The sequence below is a fragment of the Abramis brama genome (assembly GCF_963993115.1).
Source record: "Abramis brama genome assembly, chromosome: 10".
Lineage (NCBI taxonomy): Eukaryota > Metazoa > Chordata > Actinopteri > Cypriniformes > Leuciscidae > Abramis > Abramis brama.
In genome coordinates this window covers 44,107,692-44,116,439 of record NC_139972.1, presented here as the reverse complement: position 1 = coordinate 44,116,439, position 8,748 = coordinate 44,107,692, and positions in this window count along the sequence as shown.

Below are 8,748 nucleotides of genomic sequence, written 5' to 3'. Positions count from 1 at the left end.
GTGTGTGACGGTGTGTATCTTCCTCATATAGACATCAGTGTGTGTGACGGTGTGTGTCTTCCTCATGTAGACATCAGTGTGTGTGACGGTGTGTGTCTTCCTCATATAGACATCAGTGTGTGTGACGGTGTGTGTATCTTCCTCATATAGACATCAGTGTGTGTGACGGTGTGTGTCTTCCTCATATAGACATCAGTGTGTGTGACGGTGTGTGTATCTTCCTCATATAGACATCAGTGTGTGTGACGGTGTGTGTCTTCCTCATATAGACATCAGTGTGTGTGACGGTGTGTGTCTTCCTCATATAGACATCAGTGTGTGTGACGGTGTGTGTATCTTCCTCATATAGACATCAGTGTGTGTGACGGTGTGTGTCTTCCTCATGTAGACATCAGTGTGTGTGACGGTGTGTGTCTTCCTCATATAGACATCAGTGTGTGTGACGGTGTGTGTATCTTCCTCATATAGACATCAGTGTGTGTGACGGTGTGTGTATCTTCCTCATATAGACATCAGTGTGTGTGACGGTGTGTGTCTTCCTCATATAGACATCAGTGTGTGTGACGGTGTGTGTCTTCCTCATATAGACATCAGTGTGTGTGACGGTGTGTGTATCTTCCTCATATAGACATCAGTGTGTGTGACGGTGTGTGTATCTTCCTCATATAGACATCAGTGTGTGTGACGGTGTGTGTATCTTCCTCATATAGACATCAGTGTGTGTGACGGTGTGTGTCTTCCTCATATAGACATCAGTGTGTGTGACGGTGTGTGTCTTCCTCATATAGACATCAGTGTGTGTGACGGTGTGTGTATCTTCCTCATATAGACATCAGTGTGTGTGACGGTGTGTGTCTTCCTCATATAGACATCAGTGTGTGTGACGGTGTGTGTATCTTCCTCATATAGTCATCAGTGTGTGTGACGGTGTGTGTCTTCCTCATGTAGACATCAGTGTGTGTGACGGTGTGTGTCTTCCTCATATAGACATCAGTGTGTGTGACGGTGTGTGTATCTTCCTCATATAGACATCAGTGTGTGTGACGGTGTGTGTATCTTCCTCATATAGACATCAGTGTGTGTGACGGTGTGTGTCTTCCTCATATAGACATCAGTGTGTGTGACGGTGTGTGTCTTCCTCATATAGACATCAGTGTGTGTGACGGTGTGTGTCTTCCTCATGTAGACATCAGTGTGTGTGACGGTGTGTATCTTCCTCATATAGACATCAGTGTGTGTGACGGTGTGTGTCTTCCTCATGTAGACATCAGTGTGTGTGATGGTGTGTATCTTCCTCATATAGTCATCAGTGTGTGTGATGGTGTGTGTCTTCCTCATATAGACATCAGTGTGTGTGACGGTGTGTGTCTTCCTCATATAGACATCAGTGTGTGTGACAGTGTGTGTCTTCCTCATATAGTCATCAGTGTGTGTGACGGTGTGTGTCTTCCTCATATAGTCATCAGTGTGTGTGACGGTGTGTGTCTTCCTCATATAGTCATCAGTGTGTGTGTGACGGTGTGTGTCTTCCTCATATAGTCATCAGTGTGTGTGACGGTGTGTGTCTTCCTCATATAGACATCAGTGTGTGTGTGACGGTGTGTGTCTTCCTCATATAGACATCAGTGTGTGTGTGACGGTGTGTGTCTTCCTCATATAGTCATCAGTGTGTGTGTGACGGTGTGTGTCTTCCTCATGTAGACATCAGTGTGTGTGTGACGGTGTGTGTCTTCCTCATATAGACATCAGTGTGTGTGACGGTGTGTGTCTTCCTCATGTAGACATCAGTGTGTGTGACGGTGTGTGTCTTCCTCATGTAGACATCAGTGTGTGTGACGGTGTGTATCTTCCTCATATAGACATCAGTGTGTGTGACGGTGTGTGTCTTCCTCATATAGACATCAGTGTGTGTGACGGTGTGTGTCTTCCTCATATAGACATCAGTGTGTGTGACGGTGTGTTTCTTCCTCATATAGTCATCAGTGTGTGTGACGGTGTGTATCTTCCTCATATAGACATCAGTGTGTGTGTGACGGTGTGTCTTCCTCATATAGACATCAGTGTGTGTGATGGTGTGTGTCTTCCTCATATAAACATCAGTGTGTGTGACGGTGTGTGTGTCTTCCTCATGTAGACATCAGTGTGTGTGATGGTGTGTGTCTTCCTCATATAGTCATCAGTGTGTGTGACGGTGTGTGTGTCTTCCTCATATAGTCATCAGTGTGTGTGACGGTGTGTATCTTCCTCATATAGACATCAGTGTGTGTGATGGTGTGTGTCTTCCTCATATAGTCATCAGTGTGTGTGATGGTGTGTGTCTTCCTCATATAGACATCAGTGTGTGTGACGGTGTGTGTCTTCCTCATATAGACATCAGTGTGTGTGATGGTGTGTGTCTTCCTCATATAGTCATCAGTGTGTGTGACGGTGTGTGTCTTCCTCATATAGTCATCAGTGTGTGTGACGGTGTGTGTCTTCCTCATATAGTCATCAGTGTGTGTGATGGTGTGTGTCTTCCTCATATAGACATCAGTGTGTGTGACGGTGTGTGTATCTTCCTCATATAGACATCAGTGTGTGTGACGGTGTGTGTCTTCCTCATATAGACATCAGTGTGTGTGACGGTGTGTGTATCTTCCTCATGTAGACATCAGTGTGTGTGACGGTGTGTGTATCTTCCTCATATAGACATCAGTGTGTGTGACGGTGTGTGTCTTCCTCATATAGACATCAGTGTGTGTGACGGTGTGTGTCTTCCTCATATAGTCATCAGTGTGTGTGACGGTGTGTGTCTTCCTCATATAGTCATCAGTGTGTGTGACGGTGTGTGTCTTCCTCATATAGACATCAGTGTGTGTGACGGTGTGTGTATCTTCCTCATATAGACATCAGTGTGTGTGACGGTGTGTGTCTTCCTCATGTAGACATCAGTGTGTGTGACGGTGTGTGTATCTTCCTCATATAGACATCAGTGTGTGTGACGGTGTGTGTCTTCCTCATATAGACATCAGTGTGTGTGACGGTGTGTGTCTTCCTCATATAGTCATCAGTGTGTGTGACGGTGTGTGTCTTCCTCATATAGTCATCAGTGTGTGTGATGGTGTGTGTCTTCCTCATATAGACATCAGTGTGTGTGACGGTGTGTGTATCTTCCTCATATAGACATCAGTGTGTGTGACGGTGTGTGTCTTCCTCATATAGACATCAGTGTGTGTGACGGTGTGTGTATCTTCCTCATGTAGACATCAGTGTGTGTGACGGTGTGTGTATCTTCCTCATATAGACATCAGTGTGTGTGACGGTGTGTGTCTTCCTCATATAGACATCAGTGTGTGTGACGGTGTGTGTCTTCCTCATATAGACATCAGTGTGTGTGACGGTGTGTATCTTCCTCATATAGACATCAGTGTGTGTGACGGTGTGTGTCTTCCTCATATAGACATCAGTGTGTGTGACGGTGTGTATCTTCCTCATGTAGACATCAGTGTGTGTGACGGTGTGTGTATCTTCCTCATATAGACATCAGTGTGTGTGACGGTGTGTGTATCTTCCTCATATAGACATCAGTGTGTGTGACGGTGTGTGTCTTCCTCATATAGACATCAGTGTGTGTGACGGTGTGTGTCTTCCTCATATAGACATCAGTGTGTGTGACGGTGTGTGTCTTCCTCATGTAGACATCAGTGTGTGTGACGGTGTGTGTCTTCCTCATATAGACATCAGTGTGTGTGACGGTGTGTGTCTTCCTCATGTAGACATCAGTGTGTGTGACGGTGTGTATCTTCCTCATATAGACATCAGTGTGTGTGACGGTGTGTGTCTTCCTCATATAGACATCAGTGTGTGTGACAGTGTGTGTCTTCCTCATGTAGACATCAGTGTGTGTGTGTATCTTCCTCATATAGACATCAGTGTGTGTGTGATGGTGTGTGTCTTCCTCATATAGTCATCAGTGTGTGTGATGGTGTGTGTCTTCCTCATATAGACATCAGTGTGTGTGACGGTGTGTGTCTTCCTCATATAGTCATCAGTGTGTGTGATGGTGTGTGTCTTCCTCATATAGACATCAGTGTGTGTGACGGTGTGTGTCTTCCTCATATAGACATCAGTGTGTGTGACGGTGTGTGTCTTCCTCATATAGACATCAGTGTGTGTGACGGTGTGTGTCTTCCTCATGTAGACATCAGTGTGTGTGACGGTGTGTGTATCTTCCTCATATAGTCATCAGTGTGTGTGACGGTGTGTGTCTTCCTCATATAGTCATCAGTGTGTGTGATGGTGTGTGTATCTTCCTCATATAGACATCAGTGTGTGTGACGGTGTGTGTATCTTCCTCATATAGACATCAGTGTGTGTGACGGTGTGTGTCTTCCTCATATAGACATCAGTGTGTGTGACGGTGTGTATCTTCCTCATGTAGACATCAGTGTGTGTGACGGTGTGTGTATCTTCCTCATATAGACATCAGTGTGTGTGACGGTGTGTGTCTTCCTCATATAGACATCAGTGTGTGTGACGGTGTGTGTCTTCCTCATATAGACATCAGTGTGTGTGACGGTGTGTGTATCTTCCTCATATAGACATCAGTGTGTGTGACGGTGTGTGTCTTCCTCATATAGACATCAGTGTGTGTGACGGTGTGTGTCTTCCTCATATAGTCATCAGTGTGTGTGACGGTGTGTGTCTTCCTCATATAGACATCAGTGTGTGTGACGGTGTGTGTCTTCCTCATATAGTCATCAGTGTGTGTGATGGTGTGTGTCTTCCTCATATAGTCATCAGTGTGTGTGATGGTGTGTGTCTTCCTCATATAGACATCAGTGTGTGTGACGGTGTGTGTATCTTCCTCATATAGACATCAGTGTGTGTGACGGTGTGTGTCTTCCTCATATAGACATCAGTGTGTGTGACGGTGTGTATCTTCCTCATGTAGACATCAGTGTGTGTGACGGTGTGTGTATCTTCCTCATATAGACATCAGTGTGTGTGACGGTGTGTGTCTTCCTCATATAGTCATCAGTGTGTGTGACGGTGTGTGTCTTCCTCATATAGTCATCAGTGTGTGTGATGGTGTGTGTCTTCCTCATATAGTCATCAGTGTGTGTGATGGTGTGTGTCTTCCTCATATAGACATCAGTGTGTGTGACGGTGTGTGTATCTTCCTCATATAGACATCAGTGTGTGTGACGGTGTGTGTCTTCCTCATATAGACATCAGTGTGTGTGACGGTGTGTGTATCTTCCTCATGTAGACATCAGTGTGTGTGATGGTGTGTGTATCTTCCTCATATAGACATCAGTGTGTGTGACGGTGTGTGTCTTCCTCATATAGACATCAGTGTGTGTGACGGTGTGTGTCTTCCTCATATAGTCATCAGTGTGTGTGACGGTGTGTGTCTTCCTCATATAGTCATCAGTGTGTGTGACGGTGTGTGTCTTCCTCATATAGACATCAGTGTGTGTGACGGTGTGTGTCTTCCTCATATAGTCATCAGTGTGTGTGACGGTGTGTGTCTTCCTCATATAGTCATCAGTGTGTGTGATGGTGTGTGTCTTCCTCATATAGACATCAGTGTGTGTGACGGTGTGTGTATCTTCCTCATATAGACATCAGTGTGTGTGACGGTGTGTGTCTTCCTCATATAGACATCAGTGTGTGTGACGGTGTGTGTATCTTCCTCATGTAGACATCAGTGTGTGTGACGGTGTGTGTATCTTCCTCATATAGACATCAGTGTGTGTGACGGTGTGTGTCTTCCTCATATAGACATCAGTGTGTGTGACGGTGTGTGTCTTCCTCATATAGACATCAGTGTGTGTGACGGTGTGTGTATCTTCCTCATATAGACATCAGTGTGTGTGACGGTGTGTGTATCTTCCTCATATAGACATCAGTGTGTGTGACGGTGTGTGTCTTCCTCATATAGACATCAGTGTGTGTGACGGTGTGTGTCTTCCTCATATAGTCATCAGTGTGTGTGACGGTGTGTGTCTTCCTCATATAGACATCAGTGTGTGTGACGGTGTGTGTCTTCCTCATATAGACATCAGTGTGTGTGACGGTGTGTGTATCTTCCTCATATAGACATCAGTGTGTGTGACGGTGTGTGTATCTTCCTCATATAGACATCAGTGTGTGTGACGGTGTGTGTCTTCCTCATATAGACATCAGTGTGTGTGACGGTGTGTGTCTTCCTCATATAGACATCAGTGTGTGTGACGGTGTGTGTCTTCCTCATGTAGACATCAGTGTGTGTGACGGTGTGTATCTTCCTCATATAGACATCAGTGTGTGTGACGGTGTGTGTCTTCCTCATATAGACATCAGTGTGTGTGACGGTGTGTGTCTTCCTCATATAGACATCAGTGTGTGTGACGGTGTGTGTATCTTCCTCATATAGACATCAGTGTGTGTGACGGTGTGTGTCTTCCTCATATAGACATCAGTGTGTGTGACGGTGTGTGTATCTTCCTCATATAGACATCAGTGTGTGTGACGGTGTGTGTATCTTCCTCATATAGACATCAGTGTGTGTGACGGTGTGTGTCTTCCTCATATAGACATCAGTGTGTGTGACGGTGTGTGTATCTTCCTCATATAGACATCAGTGTGTGTGACGGTGTGTGTCTTCCTCATATAGACATCAGTGTGTGTGACGGTGTGTGTCTTCCTCATATAGACATCAGTGTGTGTGACGGTGTGTGTCTTCCTCATGTAGACATCAGTGTGTGTGACGGTGTGTATCTTCCTCATATAGACATCAGTGTGTGTGACGGTGTGTGTCTTCCTCATATAGACATCAGTGTGTGTGACAGTGTGTGTCTTCCTCATGTAGACATCAGTGTGTGTGACGGTGTGACGGTGCGTGTATCTTCCTCATATAGTCATCAGTGTGTGTGTGACGGTGTGTGTCTTCCTCATATAGACATCAGTGTGTGTGATGGTGTGTGTCTTCCTCATATAGACATCAGTGTGTGTGATGGTGTGTGTCTTCCTCATATAGTCATCAGTGTGTGTGACGGTGTGTGTCTTCCTCATATAGACATCAGTGTGTGTGACGGTGTGTGTATCTTCCTCATATAGACATCAGTGTGTGTGATGGTGTGTGTCTTCCTCATATAGACATCAGTGTGTGTGATGGTGTGTGTCTTCCTCATATAGACATCAGTGTGTGTGTGACGGTGTGTATCTTCCTCATATAGACATCAGTGTGTGTGTGACGGTGTGTGTCTTCCTCATATAGACATCAGTGTGTGTGACGGTGTGTGTCTTCCTCATATAGACATCAGTGTGTGTGATGGTGTGTGTCTTCCTCATATAGTCATCAGTGTGTGTGACGGTGTGTGTCTTCCTCATATAGACATCAGTGTGTGTGACGGTGTGTGTATCTTCCTCATATAGACATCAGTGTGTGTGATGGTGTGTGTCTTCCTCATATAGACATCAGTGTGTGTGAAGGTGTGTGTCTTCCTCATATAGTCATCAGTGTGTGTGACGGTGTGTGTATCTTCCTCATATAGACATCAGTGTGTGTGACGGTGTGTGTCTTCCTCATATAGACATCAGTGTGTGTGACGGTGTGTGTCTTCCTCATATAGACATCAGTGTGTGTGACGGTGTGTGTCTTCCTCATATAGTCATCAGTGTGTGTGACGGTGTGTGTCTTCCTCATATAGACATCAGTGTGTGTGTGACGGTGTGTATCTTCCTCATATAGACATCAGTGTGTGTGTGATGGTGTGTGTCTTCCTCATATAGACATCAGTGTGTGTGACGGTGTGTGTCTTCCTCATATAGACATCAGTGTGTGTGATGGTGTGTGTCTTCCTCATATAGTCATCAGTGTGTGTGACGGTGTGTGTCTTCCTCATATAGACATCAGTGTGTGTGACGGTGTGTGTATCTTCCTCATATAGACATCAGTGTGTGTGATGGTGTGTGTCTTCCTCATATAGACATCAGTGTGTGTGATGGTGTGTGTCTTCCTCATATAGTCATCAGTGTGTGTGACGGTGTGTGTCTTCCTCATATAGTCATCAGTGTGTGTGACGGTGTGTGTGTCTTCCTCATATAGACATCAGTGTGTGTGACGGTGTGTGTATCTTCCTCATATAGACATCAGTGTGTGTGACGGTGTGTGTCTTCCTCATATAGACATCAGTGTGTGTGACGGTGTGTGTCTTCCTCATATAGACATCAGTGTGTGTGACGGTGTGTGTATCTTCCTCATATAGACATCAGTGTGTGTGACGGTGTGTGTATCTTCCTCATATAGACATCAGTGTGTGTGACGGTGTGTGTCTTCCTCATATAGACATCAGTGTGTGTGACGGTGTGTATCTTCCTCATGTAGACATCAGTGTGTGTGACGGTGTGTGTATCTTCCTCATATAGACATCAGTGTGTGTGACGGTGTGTGTCTTCCTCATATAGACATCAGTGTGTGTGACGGTGTGTGTATCTTCCTCATATAGACATCAGTGTGTGTGACGGTGTGTGTATCTTCCTCATATAGACATCAGTGTGTGTGACGGTGTGTGTATCTTCCTCATATAGACATCAGTGTGTGTGACGGTGTGTGTCTTCCTCATATAGTCATCAGTGTGTGTGACGGTGTGTGTCTTCCTCATATAGACATCAGTGTGTGTGACGGTGTGTGTCTTCCTCATATAGACATCAGTGTGTGTGACGGTGTGTATCTTCCTCATGTAGACATCAGTGTGTGTGACGGTGTGTGTATCTTCCTCA